Genomic DNA, 21,652 nt, shown 5'->3' on the forward strand with positions numbered 1-21,652 from the left:
CCATCCCCAACCCCCCCCTCCTCTTCCTCCTCCTCCTCCCTCTTTGAGGTGGCTTTGCCTTCCCCCTACCTCGTTGCCCTCCTCCTCCTCCTCCTCCTCCTCCTCCTCGCTTACCTTTCCGAGGGAGAAGGAGGTGGGGGGAAAGGGGGTCTGCCCTCTGCCCTTCACCCTCATTTCCAATCCAACCCGTCCCTCCCCCACCCCACCAATCCCCTCCCCTCTCGGGCTGTCGGGGGGGGGTTCCCCCCCTCCTCGTCTTCATTCCCCCTCCTTCGTTTCCTTAACCTGAGGAGGAGGTGGAGGCTCGGGGCGGGGGGGGGGGAGGGGCGGTGGAGGGGGTGGAGAGAGAGAGAGAGAGAGCGAGCGGAGGAGGAGGAGGGTGGAGTGGTTGGGGTTGGGGTTTGGGGTTGGGGGTCAGATACCCCGAGGCAGCCGAAAGTCTGGGGAGGGGGCTGCGGAAAGTTGGGGGGGGTGGGGGGGGGAAGGGGAGGGAGGAAGGAAGGTGGGGTTGGGTTGGGTTGAGTTGGGTTGGGTTGAGTTGGGTTGGGTTGAGTTGGGTTGGGTTGGGTTGGGTTGGGTTGGGTTGGGTGGGTGGGTGGTGGGTGGGGTAGGGGTGTAGCCCTCTTCCTCGTTGAGCCATGCCTAGCTCCGAGTTACTGATGGAACAGAACGGGGGCGTGGAGCTGGGGCGCAGCGGGACGCTGGACATGGAGATGGAGATGGGCCTGGGCGTGGGCCGTATCCTGGAGGAGGAGCAGCGGGCGCTGCAGATGGCCCTGGACCAGCTGTCCATGCTGGGGTTGGGCGAGGAGCAGGAGGGCGGGGAGATGCTGGAGGAGGCGGCGGCGGCGGCGGCAGGAGCGGAGGCGGAGGAGGAGGACCAGGAGAACGCCAACAACAACAACAACAACGCGGCGGGCGGCCACGGCCACCACCACCATCACCACCACCACCACCACCCGCCCCCGCCCCCCGGTCACCTGCACCACCGCAACACCTACCTGGCCGCCCTGTACGAGGCCGGGGAGGCCAAGAAGAAAAGCTCCAACACCACCGAGTGCGTCCCGGTGCCCAGCTCGGAGCACGTGGCCGAGATCGTGGGCAGGCAAGGTGAGCCGGCACTGCTCTCTCCCCACCCCCCCCAGCCCCGCGCGGAGTTCGTGGACGCGGGCGTTTCCCTCCCCCCCCACCGTCGGTCCCAGACACGTACCCCGGGGTGGGGTGGTGGTGGTGGTTCATCGCTGCCAAAGTGTCGCCCTGCGACCCGGGGCGCCACGCCAACTTGGGTCTTGCTGACCTACTTCGAATGGGGTCTTTTCGAAATAGGTTCAACAATGAAAGTCTCACCCCCACCCCCGGGGTGGGCGGCGCAGTGGGGTTAGCGCCGCTGCCTCGCGGCGCCGGGGACCCGGGTTCGATTCCCGGCTCAGCGCGCAGTGGGGTTAGCGCCGCTGCCTCACAACGCCAGGGACCCGGGTTCGATTCCCGGCTCAGGGCACAGTGGGGTTAGCGGCGCTGCCTCGCGGCGCCGGGGACCCGGGTTCGATTCCCGGCTCAGGGCACAGTGGGGTTAGCGCCGCTGCCTCGCGGCGCCGGGGACCCGGGTTCGATTCCCGGCTCAGGGCACAGTGGGGTTAGCGCCGCTGCCTCACAACGCCAGGGACCCGGGTTCGATTCCCGGCTCAGGGCACAGTGGGGTTAGCGCCGCTGCCTCACGGCGCCAGGGACCCGGGTTCGATTCCCGGCTCAGCGCGCAGTGGGGTTAGCGCCGCTGCCTCGCAGCGCCAGGGACCCGGGTTCGATTCCCGGCTCAGGTCACTGGACTCACATGTATTGGGATACGGTGAAAAGTATTGTTTCTTGCGTGCTATACAAAGCATACTGTTCATAGAGTACATAGATTTGATTTATTATTATCACATGTATTGGGATACGGTGAAAAGTATTGTTTCTTGCGTGCTATACAAAGCATACTGTTCATAGAGTACATAGATTTGATTTATTATCATCACATGTATTGGGATACAGTGAAAAGTATTGTTTCCTGCGCAGTATGCTTTCTCTGTATAGCGCACAAGAAACAATACTTTTCTCTGTATCCCAATACGCGTGACAATAATAAATCAAATCTATGTACTCTATGAATGGTATGCTTTCTGTATACAGTTCATAGAGTACATAGATTTGATTTATTATTGTCACATGTATTGGGATACAGTGAAAAGTATTGTTTCTTGCGCGCTATACAGACAAAACGTACCATTCATAGAGAAGGAAAGGAGAGGGTGCAGAATGTAGTGTTACAGTCACAGCGAGGGTGTAGAGAAAGATCAACTTAATGCGAGGTAGGTCCATTCAAAAGTCTGACAGCAGCAGGGAAGAAGCTGTTCTTGAGTCGGTCGGTACGGGACCTCAGACTTTTGTATCTTTTTCCTGACGGAAGAAGGTGTAAGAAAGAATGTCTGGGGTGCGTGGGGGGACAGGGTCCTTGATTATACCGGCTGCTTTTCCCCGAGGCAGCGGGAAGTGTAGACGGAGTCAATGGATGGGAGGTGTACGGTCTGGAGGAGGTTACAGAGATAGGGAGGGGGCATAGGGGCTGGAGGAGGTTACAGAGATAGGGAGGGGGTGTAGGGGGGCTGGAGGAGGTTACAGAGATAGGGAGGGGGCATAGGGGCTGGAGGAGGTTACAGAGATAGGGAGGGGGGTGTAGGGGGCTGGAGGAGGTTACAGAGATAGGGAGGGGGGTATAGGGGCTAGAGGAGGTTACAGAGATAGGGAGGGGGTGTAGGGGCTGGAGGAGGTTACAGAGATAGGGAGAGGGTGTAGGGGCTGGAGGGGGTTACAGAGATAGGGAGGGGTGTTGAAGACAGCCGTGTGAACTCTCGTTCCCAGTGGGAAGGTCAGAAGTGAAATCTAATCACTGCCCCACCCCACTGTTAACTGGGACAGAGAAACTCACTAACTGACTGCCCAGTGTCTAATCTGCTGCAAAGTGGATTGAAGTGCTTACTGGGGGTAATGACTGCCACTGCCCCTGTCAGTACGGCACCGGGTTAAACCACCTACCTGTCCTGTCACTCGCTGCACGGTGGCACAGTGGGTTAGCACTGCTGCCTCACAGTCCCGGCTCAGGTCACTGTCTGTGTGGAGACTGCATGTTCTCCCCGTGTCTGCGTGGGTTTCCTCTGGGTGCTCCGGTTTCCGCCCACAGTCTGAAAGACGTGCTGGTTTGGGTGGATTGGCCGTGCTAAATTCTCCTTAGGTGTACCCAAACAGGCGCCGGAGTGTGGCGACTAGGGGATTTTCACAGTAACTTCACTGCAGTGTTACCGTAAGCTGACTTGTGACAAAAATAAATAACAATGCACGAGCGTGTCTCTGGTCTGTGTGTGCAGTGCGCACGAGCGTGTCTCTGGTCTGTGTGTGCAGTGCACGCGAGCGCGTCTCTGGTGTGTGTGTGTGTGCAGTGCGCGCGAGCGTGTCTCTGGTGGGTGTGTGTGTGTGCAGTGCGCGCGAGCGTGTCTCTGGTGTGTGGGTGTGTGTGTGCAGTGCGCGCGAGCGTGTCTCTGGTGGGTGTGTGTGTGCAGTGCGCGCGAGCGTGTCTCTGTGTGTGCAGTGCGCGCGAGCGTGTCTCTGGTGTGTGTGTGTGCAGTGCGCGCGAGCGTGTCTCTGGTGTGTGTGTGTGTGTGTGTGTGTGTGTGTGCAGTGCGCGCGAGCGTGTCTCTGGTGTGTGTGTGTGCAGTGCGCGCGAGCGTGTCTCTGGTGTGTGTGTGTGTGCAGTGCGCGTGAGCGTGTCTCTGGTGTGTGTGTGTGTGCAGTGCGCGCGAGCGCGTCTCTGGTGTGTGTGTGTGTGCAGTGCGCGCGAGCGCGTCTCTGGTGTGTGTGTGTGTGCGCAGTGCGCGCGAGCGCGTCTCTGGTGTGTGTGTGTGCAGTGCGCGCGAGCGCGTCTCTGGTGTGTGTGTGTGTGCAGTGCGCGCGAGCGCGTCTCTGGTGTGTGTGTGTACGCAGTGCGTGCGAGCACGTCTCTGGTGTGTGTGTGCAGTGCGCGCGAGCGTGTCTCTGGTGTGTGTGTGTACGCAGTGCGTGCGAGCACATCTCGTGTGTGTGTGTGCAGTGCGCGCGAGCGCGTCTGTGGTGTGCGTGTGTGCAGTGCGCGTCTCTGGTCTGTGTGTGCGTGTGTCCATCTCTGGTGTGTGTGTGTGCGCGTGCCCTCTCTGGGGGGGGTGTGCGCGCACGCGCCCTTTCTGATGTGTGCGTGTGTGTTTGCCCGCGCGCCTGTCTCTCGGACACCAAACACCAGCCGAGGCCTCAGCCTGGGATTTATAAAATTCCTCGTTGCCTCGGCCATCAGAAAGGACCGGCCTTCTCCTTGCGGTATAAATAGTTGTGAGAGTTTGAAATTTGGTTTTCTTGTGTCTGTCCCTAACTCAGCGCAAAGCGATAAATGGTGCGAGCATCTCCCCCCACCCGCAACTTTCTCAATTTCTGTATTATCCAGTCACAATTTATAAAGGTTTAATTTATCTGAAGTTGTTTTTCTCACCGGATCCAGCCATCTTCTGTTCACATCCCTCCCAGGTCTCTCTCATCTACATCCTTTCTCAATTCTACCATTCTATTTGATTGGTCTTCCCGCAATAGGAGTGAAATAGATCGCGTTCCACGTGCCTGCAATAGATTCCTCCTCTTGTGCGCTTGCCAGGGGCCCCCTGAAATATGCTAGAGCCCTCCTCAGTGTCCCCCACCCCGTTTGCTGACAACGAGATGAACCCTGGTCGAACTCCTTCCGGAAGTCCATATACACAGCATCCGCCGCGCCAATTCTCGCGGGGTTTCTCCTTCAGAGGACTCATTCGTCGATCTGTAGGATCCCGACAGTGCAGAAGGAGACCATTCGGCCCATCGAGCATGTACCAACTCTCTGAAAAGAGCATCTTCCCCAGCGTCCCCTCCCTCCCCCACCTTTCCACCCAATCTCCGCAGCCCTGTACATGTACCGTGGCCAAGGCACCTAACTGACACATCTTCAGATAATGGTCTTGGTGTGCAGGGGGCAATTGCAAAGTTTGTGGATGGGAACATAAGAACTAGGGGCAGGAGTAGGCCATTCGGCCCCTCGAGCCTGCTCCGCCATTAAGTAAGATCGTGGCTGATCTTTTCGTGGACTCAGCTCCACTTACCCGCCCGCTCCCCTTAATTCTTTTACTGTTCAAAAATCTATCTATCCTTGCCGTAAAAACATACAGCGCGGGTGGCTCAGTAGTCAGCACTGCTGCCTCACGGCACCAGGGGCGCAGGTTCGATTCTGGCCTTGGGTGACTGTGTGGAGTTTGCACATTCTCCCAGTGTCTGCGTGGGTTTCTTCCACGTGCTCCGGTTTCCTCCACATTCCAAAGATGTGTAGGTTAGGGTGGATTGGCCATGCTAAATTGCCCCTTAGTGCCTAAAGATGTATAGATTAGGTGGATTGGCCGTGCTAAATTGCCCCTTAGTGTCCAAAGATGTGCAGGTTAGGGTGGATTGGCCATGCTAAATTGTCCCTTAGTATCCAAAGATGTGCAGGTTAGGGTGGATTGGCCGTGCTAAATTGTCCCTTAGTATCCAAAGGTGTGCAGGTTAGGTGGATTGGCCATGCTAAATTGTCCCTTAGTATCCAAAGATGTGCAGGTTAGGGTGGATTGGCCGTGCTAAATTGCCCCTTAGTGTCCAAAGATGTGTAGGTTAGGGTGGATTGGCCATGCTAAATTGTCCCTTAGTATCCAAAGATGTGCAGGTTAGGGTGGATTGGCCGTGCTAAATTGTCCCTTAGTATCCAAAGGTGTGCAGGTTAGGTGGATTGGCCATGCTAAATTGTCCCTTAGTATCCAAAGATGTGCAGGTTAGGGTGGATTGGCCGTGCTAAATTGTCCCTTAGTGTCCAAAGATGTGTAGGTTAGGGGGATTGGCCATGCTAAATTGCCCCTTAGTGTCCAAAGATGTGTAGGTTAGGGTGGATTGGCCATGCTAAATTGTCCCTTAGTGTCCAAAGATGTGTAGGTTAGGGGGATTGGCCATGCTAAATTGCCCCTTAGTGTCCAAAGATGTGTAGGTTAGGGTGGATTGGCCGTGCTAAATTGTCCCTTAGTGTCCAAAGATGTGTAGGTTAGGGGGATTGGCCGTGCTAAATTGTCCCTTAGTGTCCAAAGATGTGTAGGTTAGGGTGGATTGGCTGTGCTAAATTGCCCCTTAGTGTCCAAAGATGTGTAGGTTAGGGGGATTGGCCATGCTAAATTGTCCCTTAGTGTCCAAAGATGTGTAGATTAGTTGGATTGGTCATGCTAAATTCCGCCAATGGGAATGCAGTCTCCCTCTCTCCACTCTGTTCCGGACCCCCTCGTGATTTTGAACCCCTCGATCAAATCTCTTCCCAACCTTCTCTTCCCTGGGGAGAATAGTCCCAACTTCTCCCATCGACCCTTGTCACTGATGTTCCCTCAACCCTGGAACCGGTTCCTTCAATCTTATCCACTCCCTCTCCAATGCCTTCGCATCCACTCTCACCAACTTTTACAGATGCCCCATAGAAAGCATTCTTTCTGGGTTGTATCACAGCTCGGTCTGGGCTCCTGCTCTGCCCAACACCGCAAGGAACTACAAAAGGGTGGTGAATGTAGCCCCCAATCCCATCACACAAACCAGCCTCCCATCCATTGACTCTGTCTACACTTCCCACTGCCTCGGGGAAAAGCAGCCGGGATAATCAAGGACCCCCTCCCCACCCCCCCCCTCCCCGACGCACCCCAGACATTCTCTTTTCCACCTTCTTCCGTCGGGAAAAAGATACAAAAGTCTGAGGTCCCGTACCGACCTACTCAAGAACAGCTTCTTCCCTGCTGCTGTCAGACTTTTGAATGGACCTACCTCGCATTAAGTTGATCTTTCTCTACACCCTCGCTGTGACTGTAACACTACATTCTGCACCCTCTCCTTTCCTTCTCTATGAATGGTATGCTTTGTATAGCGCACAAGAAACAATACCTTTCACTGTATCCCAATACATATGACAATAATAAATCAAATCTATGTACTCTATGAATGGTATGCTTTGTATAGCGCACAAGAAACAATACTTTTCACTGTATCCCAATACACATGACAATAATAAATCAAATCACAATCCTTCCTAAAAAGTGGTGCAGAACAAAACACAATACTCTAAAAGTTTATTTATTAGAGTCACAAGTTGGCTTACATTAACACTGCAATGAAGTTACTGTGAAAATCCCCTAGTCGCCACACGCCGGAGCCTGTTCGGGTGACACTGAAGGAGAATTTAGCATGGCCAGTGCACCCTAACCAGTACATCTTTCGGATTGTGGGAGGAAACCAGAGCACCCAGAGGAAACCCATGCAGACACAGGGAGAACATGCAGACTCCGCACAGACAGTGACCCGAGGCCGGGAATCGAACCTGGGTCCCTGGCGCTGTGAGGCAGCAGCGCTAACCCAGTGCTGCACCATGCCACTGTACCAACTGCTTGGATACAACTTTATTCCTTTGATTTGATTTATTATTGTCACGTGTATCGGGACACAGTGAAAAGTATTGTTTCTTGCGTGCTACACAGACAAAGCATACCGTTCATAGAGAAGGAAAGGAGAGGGTGCAGAATGTAGTGTTACAGTCACAGCGAGGGTGTAGAGAAAGATCAACTTAATGCGAGGCAGGTCCATTCAAAAGTCTGACAGCAGCAGGGAAGAAGCTGTTCTTGAGTCGGTCGGTACGGGACCTCAGACTTTTGTATCTTTTTCCCCGACGGAAGAAGGTGGAAGAGAGAATGCCCGGGGTGCATCGGTGGGGGGGGGGAGGTCCTTGATTGTGCCGGCTGCTTTTCCCCGAGGTAGCGGGAAGTGTAGATGGAGTCAGTGGATGGGAGGCTGGCTTGTGTGATGGATTGGGGCTACGTTTCACAACCTTCTAGCTTTTTTGCAGTCTTGGTCAGAAAAGGATGAGGGGGTTGCCGGTTGGTGTGATGGGACTGGGCTACGTTCGCACAACACTTTATAGATTCTTGCGGTCTTGGTTGGAACGGGATGGGGGCTCTGGTTTGCGTGATGGGACTGGGCAACGTTCACACAACTCTCTGTAGATCCTTGTGGTCTTGTTCAGAGCAGGATGAGGTGGGGCTAGTTGACGTGATGAGATTGGGCTACGTTCACACAACTCTGTAGGTTCCTGCGGTCTTGGTTGGAACAGGATGGGGGCTCTGGTTTGCGTGATGGGACTGGGCAACGTTCACACAACTCTCTGTAGATCCTTGTGGTCTTGTTCAGAGCAGGATGAGGTGGGGCTAGTTGACGTGATGAGATTGGGCTACGTTCACACAACTCTCTGTAGGTTCCTGCGGTCTTGGTTGGAACAGGATGGGGGCTCTGGTTTGCGTGATGGGACTGGGCTACGTTCACGCAACTCTCTGTAGATCCTTGTGGTCTTGTTCAGAGCAGGATGAGGTGGGGCTAGTTGACGTGATGAGATTGGGCTACGTTCACACAACTCTCTGTAGGTTCCTGCGGTCTTGGTTGGAACAGGATGGGGGCTCTGGTTTGCGTGATGGGACTGGGCTACGTTCACGCAACTCTCTGTAGATCCTTGTGGTCTTGTTCAGAGCAGGATGAGGTGGGGCTAGTTGACGTGATGAGATCGGGCTACGTTCACATAACCTTTTGTAGATTCCTGCGGTCTTGGGCCAAGCCGTTGGATGGGGTGCTGGTCGGCGTTCCTGCGGAGGTAGGGTTACCGGGCCGTGTGTGCTGGGGGGGGGGGGGTTCAAAGGGCCCGTTTGGTGGCACCTTCAGGATGGTAACTTGCGTTCTTCCCTCTCTGATCGCAGGATGCAAGATCAAAGCTCTGCGGGCAAAAACCAACACCTACATCAAGACTCCGGTGCGGGGAGAGGAGCCGGTCTTCGTGGTGACGGGCAGGCGGGAGGACGTGGCCATGGCGCGGAGGGAGATCATCTCGGCCGCCGAGCACTTCTCGCTGATCCGCGCCTCCCGCAACAAGGACGGGGCGGCCAACGGCGCGGTGCCCGTGCCCCCCAACCTGCCGGGCCAGACCACCATCCAGGTGCGGGTCCCCTACCGGGTGGTGGGGCTGGTGGTGGGGCCCAAGGGGGCCACCATCAAGCGCATCCAGCAGCAGACCCACACCTACATCGTGACGCCCAGCCGCGATAAGGAGCCGGTCTTCGAGGTGACCGGCATGCCCGCCAACGTGGACCGGGCCCGGGAGGAGATCGAGGCCCACATCGCCATGCGGACGGGCGGCCTGGTGGAGCTGGACGACGAGAACGACTTCCACTGCAACGGGGTGGACGCGGCCTTCGGAGGGGGAGGGGGCGGGGGCGGCGGTGGGGGGCGACACCACCACCACCACCACCACCAGCAGCAGCACCACCACCACCACAAGGTCTGGACCAAACCGGGACTGCCCGCCGGCCGCAAGCCCCTGTCCAGCTTCCGCAGCAACGGCCTGGCCACCCCGGATTACTTCTACGGCAGCGTCAAGCTGGCGGAGCACCAGGCCCCCTTTGGCGACGGCTTCGGCGAGGCCTACTTCGGGGTGGAGGCCCGCGAGCTGCCCGCCGCCGTGGAGGCCCCCGCCCACCTCTGGACTCACCAGGACCTCCCCACCCACCCCCACCCCCACCCCCACCCCCACCACCACCACCACCACCCGCCTCCGCCTCCGCCTCCGGCCCCCCCGCTGGCCTCGCCCGCCCAGCGCCGCTCCAGCAGCGCCGGGGGCCTGCCCCCCCTCCCCCACCTCTCGCCCACCCTGCCCGAGGTGGCGGCGTCGGCGTCCGGCGTCCTCCCGGCCCACTCCATCGCCCGCCGAGTGCACAGCGACCCCCTGCAGGCCCACCACCCGCGGGGGGCGGGGGGGGGGGACGGCGGCGGGGGGTGGGGGGGCCGGCAGCGGCAGCGCCTCCCCGGCGGGGGGCGGGGGTGCCCCCGGCGGGCCCCCTCCCCGCCACCTCGGCAGCCGCGAGTGCCAGGTCTGCTTCGAGAGCGAGGTGACTGCCGCCCTGGTCCCGTGCGGGCACAACCTCTTCTGCATGGAGTGCGCCAACCGCATCTGCCAGCGCAGCAACCCCCACTGTCCGCCTGCCTCACTACGGTCACTCAAGCCATCCGGATATTCTCCTGATCCCTCTCCCCGGTTTTCTTTCCCCCCCCCCCCTCCGAACGCTCTTTGCGCGTCAGACCCAGAACCGGGGGAATCCAGATCTCCGTCGGAACCGGCTCTCCGTAGATTTCCCTCCCCTCCCCAACTCCCTCTCCTTGCGCACCCTGGGACCCTCTTTCCCGCCCCCTCAAACCCAGAAGGAACCCCACCCCGTCCCCAGTCATCGCCCCTTCTCTTATACCCCCACCAACCAACAAGCCATCGCCAAGCCTTGAGTCCCGTTCCTTGGCCCCCTTCTGAGAACCAAGATGCGCCCCGCCGTTGACCTAACGGGGTTTCCCCCGCCCCCCCTCCCCCCCCCCCCCCCCAACCACCCCCGGGGTTGGGTAGCAGGCAAGGAGGTTCGCGCGCGTGCGGGGAGGGTTGGGTTTGAGCTCGTTGCCCCCTTTTCTCCCTCCGCCCCTCCAAAGACTCTTTCCGTTGAGATCCCTGACTCTGTCTTGTTGAGGGGGAGTGGGGCGTTTTTCGGGGAGAAAAGAGGAGGGGGGGGGGGGGACGCGTAGGCACCGGGATCTGCGCATATCCGGGAGTGGGGGGAGAACTGAGGTCCCGGGAGTTGGGACCAGTAAGTTGACGGAAGCCGGAGAGATGTTGGAGTTGTCGGGGGGGGGGGTTTGGGGGGTTTGTGGGGTGGGGGTTTGGGGGTTGGGGAAGAGGCCACTGCCGCCATTGGTTCAGGTAGGCCTTGGAACATCTCTCTCTCTCTCTCTCCCCCTCTCTCGGATGGCGCCATTTTGACAGCTGAGAGGCCTGCGTAGGCCCCGAAGCCTAACTCCGACAGGTTGGGAAGACAGTTCCCTCCGTGGGTTTTTCTTTGTCACCGTCTTCGATCGACCGCTCGGAGCGGCTCGCCACTGTTGGGACGTCGAGGGGGAGGGCCGCTGGGTGCCGCCGCACGGAAGATTCCGGAACTGCGAACCACTCTTCCTTTAACTTCCCTTGTTTTGTATTATTGATGTCCAGACAGAGTGATGGGATGTTGTGTCATATTGAAGTTTAATCTGATGGGACTAATAAGTTTGTGTCTAGACTGCTCACATTGTGTTGTTGTCTAATGCTGTTGCTGCTGTGGGCCCGCCCCCGGCTCTTCCACTCCCAGCCATTCCCACCCTCCTCCACTCTTCTTTCACACTCTCTCACTCCTCTCTGTCTATCCCTCTACCATTCTCTTTCTCTCTCTCTCCACCTTGTTTTTCTCTATCTCCCTCCCATTCTCTCCCTGTCTATCCCTCTCCCATTCTCTGTCTCTCTCGATCTCTCTCTCTCTCCTCCTCTCCCATTCTCCCCTCTCTACCTCCTTCTCTCTCTCTTTCTCCCTTCCTCTCCCGTTCTCCCTTTCTCTGTCTCTCTCTATCTCTCTCTCTCTCCCCCATTTGCCATCTCCCTCTCTGTTTCTCCTGTTCTTCCTCTCTCTCTCTCTCCCCTCCCCGTTCTCTCTCTCTCTTTCTCTTTCTCAGTCCCTCTCCCGTTCTCCCTTTCTCTCCCTCTCCCGTTCTTTCTCTCCCTCTCCCGTTCTTTCTCCCCTCTCCCGTTCTTTCTCTCCCTCTCCCGTTCTTTCTCTCCCCTCTCCCGTTCTTTCTCTCCCTCTCCCGTTCTTTCTCTCCCTCTCCCGTTCTTTCTCTCCCTCTCCCGTTCTTTCTCTCCCTCTCCCGTTCTTTCTCTCCCTCTCCCCGTTCTTTCTCTCCCTCTCCCGTTCTTTCTCTCCCTCTACCGTTCTTTCTCTCCCCCATTCTCTTTGTCTCTCTCTCTCTCCTTCTCTATCTCCCTCTCCCTCTCCCATTCTCTCCACCTCTGCCATTCTCCCCCTCTTTACCTCCTTCTCTCTCTCTCTCCCTTCCTCTCCCGTTCTCCCTTTCTCTCCCTCTACCGTTCTCTCTCTGCCCCATTCTCTTTGTGTCTCTCTCTCCTTCTCCCTCTCCCTGTCTCCCTCTACCGCTCTCTCTCTCTCTCTCTCTCTCTCCATCTCTCTCCCTCCCTCTCTCCCTCTACCATTCTCTCTCTCTCTCTCTCTCTCTCTCATTCTCTCTCTCTCCCCCTCTCTCTCCCTCTACTGTTCTCTCTCTCTCTCTCTCTCACTCATTCTCTCTCTCCTCTCTCCCTCTACTGTTTTCTCTCTCTCTCTCTCTCCCCCTCATTCTCTCCCTCTCTCCCCCTCATTCCCACCATTCTCTCTCCGTTGCCAGTGAAGGACCCACCCCTGGGTGGGGTGACCATACCATGATGACCGGTTAGCTTAGTGGCTGCCTGCGTTGACCTTCCCACCTGCACCAAGGCTGATCTTTGCCACACAGGGAGCAATGCAGAGCAAGGGTGACGAGTCAGAGCCTCGGACGCTGGAGACTCTCAGTGAATCTGCCTGCTCTCCGGCTGCCGTGAACAGGGTATACAAAACTCCGTGTACGTGTGTCCCGATTTCCAGAGAATCCCTGCAGTGCACAAGGAGACCATTTGGCCCATCGAGTCTGCACCGACTCTCCAAAAAAGCGTCTTGCCCAGGCCCTATAACCCATTCAGCACGGCCAATCCACCCTAACCTACACATCTTTGGACACTAAGGGACAATTTAGCACGGCCAATCCACCCTAACCTACACATCTTTGGACACTAAGGGACAATTTAGCACGGCCAATCCACCCTAACCTACACATCTTTGGACACTAAGGGGACAATTTAGCACGGCCAATCCACCCTAACCTACACATCTTTGGACACTAAGGGACAATTTAGCACGGCCAATCCACCCTAACCTGCACATCTTTGGACACTAAGGGACAATTTAGCACGGCCAATCCCCCTAACCTGCACATCTTTGGACACTAAGGGACAATTTAGCACGGCCAATCCACCCTAACCTACACATCTTTGGACACTAAGGGACAATTTAGCACGGCCAATCCCCCCTAACCTGCACATCTTTGGACACTAAGGGACAATTTAGCACGGCCAATCCACCCTAACCTGCACATCTTTGGACACTAAGGGACAATTTAGCACGGCCAATCCACCCTAACCTACACATCTTTGGACACTAAGGGACAATTTAGCACGGCCAATCCACCCTAACCTGCACATCTTTGGACACTAAGGGACAATTTAGCACAGCCAATCCACCCTAACCTGCACATCTTTGGACACTAAGGGACAATTTAGCACAGCCAATCCACCCTAACCTGCACATCTTTGGACACTAAGGGACAATTTAGCAAGGCCAATCCACCTAACCTACACATCTTTGGACACTAAGGGGCAATTTAGCACGACCAATCCACCCTAACCTGCACATCTTTGGACTCTAAGGGACAATTTAGCACGGCCAATCCACCCTAACCTACACATCTTTGGACACTAAGGGACAATTTAGCACGGCCAATCCACCCTAACCTACACATCTTTGGACACTAAGGGACAATTTAGCACGGCCAATCCACCCTAACCTACACATCTTTGGACACTAAGGGACAATTTAGCATGGCCAATCCACCTAACCCGCGCACTTGGGACTGTGGGGGGGAAACCGGAGCACCTGGAGGAAACCCACGCAGACACGGGGAGAATGTGCAGACTCCACACAGACAGTGACCCGAGCTGGGAATCGAACCCGGGTCCCTGGCGCTGTGAAGCAGCGGCGCTAACCCCACTGTCACGCGCCTGTAAGCAAGGGAGCCAAAAATGGCTGCATGATGAGACTGTCCCCGCAGTCGGGAGAGACACGCGCTTCCTTGAGCTGTTTCCTATGATGCTGAGATCTGGCACTCCCTCCCCCCCCCCCCCCCCCGCCCCCCCCTCCATTTTGGGTGTGAGTTTAGTGTTGCCTTGGTGACGGGTTGGGGCTGACTGGGGAGTGACGTGGGGGATCAGTTCAGACCATAGTCCCAACGCTTACCCTCCTTTGGCTGTGGGGGTTTGTGGTACGGTTGGCCAGAGGCGTAAAATAGAAAGGAGCTTCCTTTCCGAATCTGATTTTATTGCACGTCTAACCCCCGTGCTGTACCTGTCCTGGGAGTGTTTGATGAGGGGACAGTGTAGAGGGAGCTTTACTCTGTATCTAACCCCGTGCTGTACCTGCCCTGGGAGTGTTTGATGGGGGGACAGTGTAGAGGGAGCTTTACTCTGTATCTAACCCCGTGCTGTACCTGTCCTGGGAGTGTTTGATGGGGGGACAGTGTAGAGGGAGCTTTACTCTGTATCTAACCCCATGCTGTACCTGTCCTGGGAGTGTTTGATGTGCTGAAATACTTCAATCCATCAACTTTCCCATTGCTTTAACCCAGGCCTATGCAGTGAAAATGTCACAAGCCTCTCTGTGGCCAAGCAGTGTGTGAGGTTATTGAAATTGTTCGAGCAAACTGACCTCGACCATCCACGCTCTCCCTCTGTCTCTCCCTCTCTGTCTCTCCCTCTCTGTCTCTCCCTCTCTCCCTCTCCCTGTCTCTCCCTCCCTGTCTCTCCCTCTCTGTCTCTCCCTCCCTGTCTCTCCCTCTCTGTCTCTCCCTCTCTGTCTCTCCCTCTCTGTCTCTCCCTCTCTGTCTCTCCCTCTCTGTCTCTCCCTCTCTGTCTCTCCCTCTCTGTCTCTCCCTCTCTTTCTCTCCCTCTCTTTCTCTCTCTCTCTTTCTCTCTCTCTCTGTGTCTCTCTGTCTCACACACACACACAGCTGGATGAGTTAAGTGCTGGGAGTGTCCGCAGGGAGTGATATGGATGATGTGAGCACATTTAGCACCAGCTGTTCATCTCCAGTAATCCGAGGAGGATTGGTTTAGTCACTGACTTCTGATGCCTGTGGTTTTCTGAAGGGAAAATGGAATGTGACTATCCCAGACAAAGGTGTAGATGTAGCTCGGCGCTCCCCATCGTAACTGCTCCCAGCGCACATTCGTTACACCTTTCATCTAATCCTCTCACTCTCCCTCCCTGTCACACTCTCTTTACCTCTCTTTCTGTGTGTGTGTGCGTGACTCTTTCTCCCTCTCTCTGTCTCTATCTGCCCCTCCCTCTTTCTCTGTCCTTCCTCTCCCTCTCTCTGTCTCTATCTGCCCCTCTCTCTCTGTCTCTATCTGCCCCTCTCTCTCTGTCTCTATCTGCCCCTCTCTCTCTGTCTCTATCTGCCCCTCTCTCTCTGTCTCTATCTGCCCCTCTCTCTCTGTCTCTATCTGCCCCTGTCTCTCTGTCCTTCCTCTCTCTCTCTATCTCCCTCCCTCCCTCCCTCTCTTTCTCAGTCTCTATCTCTCTCCCTCTCTCTACGTCTATCTCCGTCCCTTTCTCTCTCTGTCTCTATCCCCCTCCTCTCTCCCTCTTGTCTCTCACTCACACATGGGAAGGAGTGATTTGGGAGGTTATCCGCAGCACTCCTTCAGGCATCCAGGGCCACAGTCTTTCTCTGCCTCTCTCTGTCTCTATCCCCCTCTCTCTCCTTCTGTCTCTCAGACACAGCCTGATCCTGTCTCCCTCTATCCCCCTCTGTCTCTCAGACAGAGTCTCTCTCTGCCTGTCTCTGTCTCTCCATCTCCGTCTCTATCCCCTGCCTCCTTGTCTCTCAGACACAGTCTCTCTCCATCTCTCTCTGCCTGTCTCTGTCTCTCTGTCTCTACCCTCCCATCCCCTCTCTCTCTCCCCCTGTCTTTCAGACACAGTCTCTCCCTGTCTCTGCCTCTCTCCTCTGTCCCTCAGACACAGTCTCTCTCTGTCTCTGCCTCTCTCCTTCTGTCTCTCAGACACAGTCTCTGTCTGTCTCTGCCTCTGTCTGTCTCTGCCTCTGTCTGTCTCTGCCTCTGTCTGTCTCTGCCTCTGTCTGTCTCTGCCTCTGCCTCTGTCTGTCTCTGCCTCTGTCTGTCTCTGCCTCTCTCTGTCTCTGCCTCTCTCTGTCTCTATTCCCCTCTCCCTCTGTCTCTCAGACACAGTCCCTCTCTCCCTCTGCCTCTCAGACACAGTCTCTCTCTGCCTCTGCCTCTCTCCGTCTGTCTCTCAGACACAGTCTCTCTCTGCCTCTGCCTCTCTCCGTCTGTCTCTCAGACACAGTCTCTCTCTGTCTCTCTCAGACACACATGGGAAGGAGCGTTTGGGAGGTTACTTTATCCACAGCACTCCTTTAAAGCATCCAGGGCCACAGTCTCTGCAGCATTTAACTTGGAAAGGCTTTGTATTTGAAAATGACTGTCCATTAATGTATCTTTCGGCTATATTTTGTATTCTGAAATTAGCTTGTTTTGTACACACCTTCTAACAGGGACAATTAAGGGGATCCGCGTTACTGAACTATGAACTGCTGAGAGAAGAATTTATATCCAACCCGACATTATGTTGACAGAATGTTTAGTTGATTCTAGTTTGCTAAATATTTTAATAGTATATGTTAAATGTATTTGTAGGTGAATAATTTCTGGAGGAAAGTTTTAACAAAAAAAAACACAAAAAGTATATTTTATTTTTAAACTGAACACTCAGAAGTTCAAATACTGATATTTGCAAAAAACAAAATTTTAAAGAATTGAGAGTTTTATTTTTGTGATGGTTTCGAGACATTTTACGTACAAAATTGTATAATTTTAGTTCTGACGGTTCTTTTTATTCTTTTTTTTTAAAAAAAAGAGATTTGGGTTATTGTGGATAATGTGATCACTCTTTTCCGTTTTTCTCAAATGTTTTGCTGTTAACGTGCTTTTTGGGATGTGTCACGGTGAGAATCGTACGCGGGAGGGGCGCGAGGGGTGCAGAATGGGGGTAAAACATGAGTGAGGGGGGACACAAGGCCTTCCTTCCACCCCCCCCTCCCCCAGCTCCCTCGCTCGAATTCTGTAAATATAATCGCACCCCCCCCCCCCCCTTCACCACCCTCATCTTTTAGAGGGGGGGGGTTTTCTGTGGGAGTATTTTCTCCTCCTCCCCCGCCCCCACTCCCCCTCCAAATTCGCCACTAATGTTCCAGAGATGTCCCCACCCTTCTTTTTAAACAAGATCTTTTCTTTAAAAAAAAAGGAGGCAATTTCGTTGGGGGGCCAGAACACACTCGGGGCGACTTTTCTCGCAAACGGAATTATGGGAGCCTAGACCCGGGGTGGGATGAGGAGGTGGGGAGGGGTGCGATGCTGCTAAATTTGGGGGGAGGGTGGGGGGTGACTTGTCTGTGGTACTCTGGATACTGTTGGGGGGGGAGGGTGGGTAGATTTGAGAGAGGACGATTTTGTTTTTGGGGGGGGGGGGGGGAGGGGAGGGAGGGGGGTGTAGACTTGATGGTGGACGTGGAGTGGGGGGCAGAGGTCGGGGGTTTGCGTTCCGCCCACCGCGAGATTTGGCAGGGCAAGGTGGGAAGGGGGTGATCTCGGGTTTGATCCGACCGGTTATGTTGCCCGCTCATGACTTGGGGAGTTGGGGGGGGGGGGGGAGTGAGTGAATGGGCAGAAATGTGTGGCAGGTGGTCCAAGTGGGGCATCCACTCCCCCCCCCCCCCCCCCCACCGATCTCCTCAAGGAGGCGCACTGGTACCCCTGGACGGAACAGGGGTTTGGGACACGATGGGAGCCTGGGATTGGTGTTAGCCAGACCGTTAACGGGGGAAATACTCATTTCCCACTGCCTCATTCTCCCCCCCTCCCCACCCCACCCCCCCCCCCCCCCCCCAATCCCTCCCCACCGCCTGTCTCAAGTGTGAGAGAGCAGCGGGTTTGAGGGGTGTTGGGTACTGAGCGAGTGCCACGCCCTGGCGCACGAACCCTCCACAATAGGACCCCAGGGGGCCCCGTGGGAGAGAAGGCCAGCCTCACTCATACTCCAGTCTCCATCTCTCCCTCTCCATCACCACCCCCCCTTCTCTCCCTCTTTCCTCCATTCCTATTCTGTGTGTGTCTCTCTCTCCTCCCTTGCTCTCCATCTACCTCCCTCACCACCCCCCTTTCTCTGTGTGTCTCTTTCCCTCTCTCTCTCTTTCCTCCCTCTCTCTTTCTCCCTCTCCCTCTCTCTCTTTCCTCCCTCTCTCTCTCTCTCTTTCCTCCCCCTCTCTCTCTTTCCTCCCCTCTCTCTCTCTCTTTCCTCCCCCTCTCTCTCTCTCTTTCCTCCCCCTCTCTCTCTCTCTTTCCTCCCTCTCCTCTCTCTCTTTCCTCCCTCTCTCTCTCTCTTTCCTCTCTCTCTCTCTTTCCTCCCCCTCTCTCTCTCTTTCCTCCCCCTCTCTCTCTCTCTCTCTTTCCTCCCCCTCTCTCTCTCTCTCTCTTTCCTCCCTCTCTCTCTCTCTCTTTTTCCTCCCTCTCTCTCTCTCTTTTTCCTCCCTCTCTCTTTTTCCTCCCTCTCTCTCTCTCTCTCTCCTCCCTCTCTCTTTTTCCTCCTCTCTCTCTCTCTTTTTCCTCCCTCTCTCTCTCTCTCTTTTTCCTCCCTCTCTCTTTTTCCTCCCTCTCTCTCTCTCTTTTTCCTCCCTCTCTCTTTTTCCTCTCTCTCTCTCTCCTCCCTCTCTCTTTTTCCTCCCTCTCTCTCTCTCTCTTTTTCCTCCCTCTCTCTCTCTCTCTTTTTCCTCCCTCTCTCTCTTTCCTCCCCCTCTCTCTCTCTTTCCTCCCTCTCTCTCTTTTTCCTCCCTCTCTCTTTTTCCTCCCTCTCTCTCTCTCTCTCTCTTTCCCTCCCCCTCTCTCTTTCCCCTCACACTTGTCCCGCTCAGAGCACTGGGGACAGTTTATGAGGATTTGATTAGGGGAAATGGTGGGGCTGACCTGACCACTGACATTACACCCCCTTTCTCTCTCTCCCCCTCCCTTCCCCCTTCTCCCATAACACTGGGCTCCCGCCCAAGATCAAACCCCAAACCTGGAGGGACCACCAGTTCCCCCACTCCCTGCCTTCTGCCAACACCCCCTTCCCATTCTCTAAACAAATGATACACTAGCACCAGATTTCCCCCTGAGAGGGGTGGGGAGGAGAGAGAGGGGTGGGGAGGAGAGAGAGGGGGGAAGGCCCCTTCTGAAACTCCCAGCTCAGACGAGAGACTGTCCAAGGTTCGTGGTGGAGGGAGCCAGAGAGGGGGTGTGTCGGGGGGGGGAAAGCCAGAGAGGGGGTGTTGTGTGGGGGGGAGCCAGAGAAGGGGTGTTGGGGTGGGGGGGGGAGCGCAGAGAAGGGGTGTTGTGGGGGGGAGCCAGAGAGGGGGTGCTGGGGGGAGGGAGTGGCAGGGCAGAGAGGGGTTGCATCACGTCCCCCCTCACCGACCTTCCCCCCCCCCTCACACAAACAGCAGGGTGAATCCCTCACTCAGACTGCGTACTGACTAATGTATCTGTAGCATATTAGTAAGTTGTAGCCAAGAAGCCCAGTAGATAGGTAGAAGCCGCGACTGTCATGTTAGTGATGTGCCCCTGGTTTTAAAGCAATGAAGCAATGTGGAAGTGGTCCGAGACTGTTCGGAGGAGACAATTAGATATATCAAACTGATGATGTGATTGTGACTTTTTTTTTATATATTACTGAATGTAAATCAAAAACACACAAAAAAAAAGTTTATAAAGACCAAAAAAGCATTTATGATAAAATATTTTAACTATTGCATGTACACTATGGTATCTCATCTCTGTGTTTTCATTGTGTGTGAGAGAGAGAGAAAGGGGGAGTGTGTGTGAGAGAGAGAGAGAGAGGGCGTGCACAGGAGTGGATTGGCCATGCTAAATTGTCCCTTAGTGTCCAAAGATGTGTAGGTTAGGGTGGATTGGCCGTGCTAAATTGTCCCTTAGTGTCCAAAGATGTGCAGGTTAGGGGGATTGGCCATGCTAAATTGTCCCTTAGTGTCCAAAGATGTGTAGGTTAGGGTGGATTGGCCGTGCTAAATTGTCCCTTAGTGTCCAAAGATGTGTAGGTTAGGGTGGATTGGCCGTGCTAAACTGCCCCTTAGTGTCCAAAGATGTGTAGGTTAGGGTGGATTGGCCGTGCTAAATTGTCCCTTAGTGTCCAAAGATGTGTAGGTTAGGGTGGATTGGCCGTGCTAAATTGTCCCTTAGTGTCTAAAATATACAGGTTAGGGGGATTGGCCGTGCTAAATTGTCCCTTAGTGTCTAAAATATACAGGTTAGGGGGATTGGCTGTGCTAAATTGTCCCTTAGTGTCTAAAATATACAGGTTAGGGGGATTGGCCATGCTAAATTGTCCCTTAGTGTCTAAAATATACAGGTTAGGGGGATTGGCCATGCTAAGTTGCCTATTAGTATCCAAAGATGTACGGGTTAGGTGGATTGGCCGTGCTAAATTGCCCCTTAGTGTCAGGGGATTAGCAGGGTAAATGTGTGGTGTTTTGGGGATAGGGCCTGAGTTTGTCCAACGAAGGGCATACACGGGGTGGGTCGTGCGAGGGCTGCACTTGGATGTTTCGAGAGTAGCCTAGTGCTTCACGTGGTTAGTGTGTACGCCTAAACTGGACCAGCAGACGGTCACCGCGACAGCTCAGTGACCATCGCTGTTTGCTGCGCAGACACGTGGATTTGGGCCGGTGTCTGCGGGAGTTTGCGCGTTCTCCCCGTGCCTGCGTGGGTTTTCTCCGGGTGCTCCGGTTTCCTCCCACCCCCCCCCCCGCAAAAAAAATGTGCTCTTAGGCTGATTGGTGTTAACAAATTGTCCCTAAATTAGTCTCCTCCTCAATCTGGTTTCCAATGTGGAGCGCCATAAGCGTAGACTTAAGGGTCATGGGTGGAAGAGGGGGCTCACAATGTTACAACGGCGAGGTGAGGAGAGGAGAGGGTTAACAAGAGAGAGTGACGTTTCGGAAGGCTAAGTGGCTGCCTGCCAAGGCACTTAGTGCCGGCGGTGAGAGAGAGGGAGAGTCAGTGAGTGCAGGATTACCTCATGGACTGAAAATAGGAGGTGATGTAAGAGCTTAAGGAGAACAAAGTGAGGCTCGGGGCGAGGGCGATTTGCAGAGCGTCGGGCCTCCCGCCCGAGAGCCGCAAAGGCCTGGATTCCAGGCCAGAGCCTCGGTCCTGCCCACAACCGTTTCCTTCCAGTAGTAACCTCAATCCCCCCCCCCACAACACCGCCCGCCGGCCGTCTCCCCTCCTGAGGCTGAATGAGACGTTGGCCTTTTTTTTTTCCCCTCGGAGGGAGGGATCCGCCACACCACTCGCTCCCTCCCTCCCTCCCTCCGGCTCACGAGGGGGACCTCGGGCTGCCTACTGGCCTTCCGGGGCAACCCGGGCGTCACGTCCTAGGATATATTCCCTACCCCTCCCCCAAAAAAAATCTTCCCGGGACGCTCTGACGGTGGCCATTTTTGTGGGCTGAAAAGCGGGCAACCGGCAGCCATTTCTGTGGGCGCAAAAGCGGGCAACCGGCAGCCATTTTGTGCACAAAAGCGGGCAACCGGCAGCCATTTTGTGCACAAAAGCGGGCAACTGGCAGCCATTTTGTGCACAAAAAGCGGGCAACCGGCAGCCATTTTGTGCACAAAAGCGGGCAACCGGCAGCCATTTTGT

General features: G+C 55.3%; 1 pseudogene across 1 annotated transcript; it reads left to right on the plus strand.

Annotated features, from left to right (window-relative positions):
* Window positions 1-638: 638 nt before the first annotated feature.
* Window positions 639-10,365, plus strand: LOC145339676 (RNA-binding protein MEX3B pseudogene; annotated as a pseudogene). Its single transcript, XR_013886052.1, has 3 exons — window positions 639-1,110; window positions 8,874-9,672; window positions 9,830-10,365. The product of XR_013886052.1 is annotated as an RNA-binding protein MEX3B pseudogene (transcript).
* The last annotated feature ends 11,287 nt before the right edge of the window (window positions 10,366-21,652 follow it).

Source organism: Carcharhinus amblyrhynchos, unplaced genomic scaffold (assembly GCF_965287045.1).
Source record: "Carcharhinus amblyrhynchos unplaced genomic scaffold, sCarAmb.v2.hapA scaffold_603, whole genome shotgun sequence".
Classification (NCBI taxonomy): domain Eukaryota; kingdom Metazoa; phylum Chordata; class Chondrichthyes; order Carcharhiniformes; family Carcharhinidae; genus Carcharhinus; species Carcharhinus amblyrhynchos.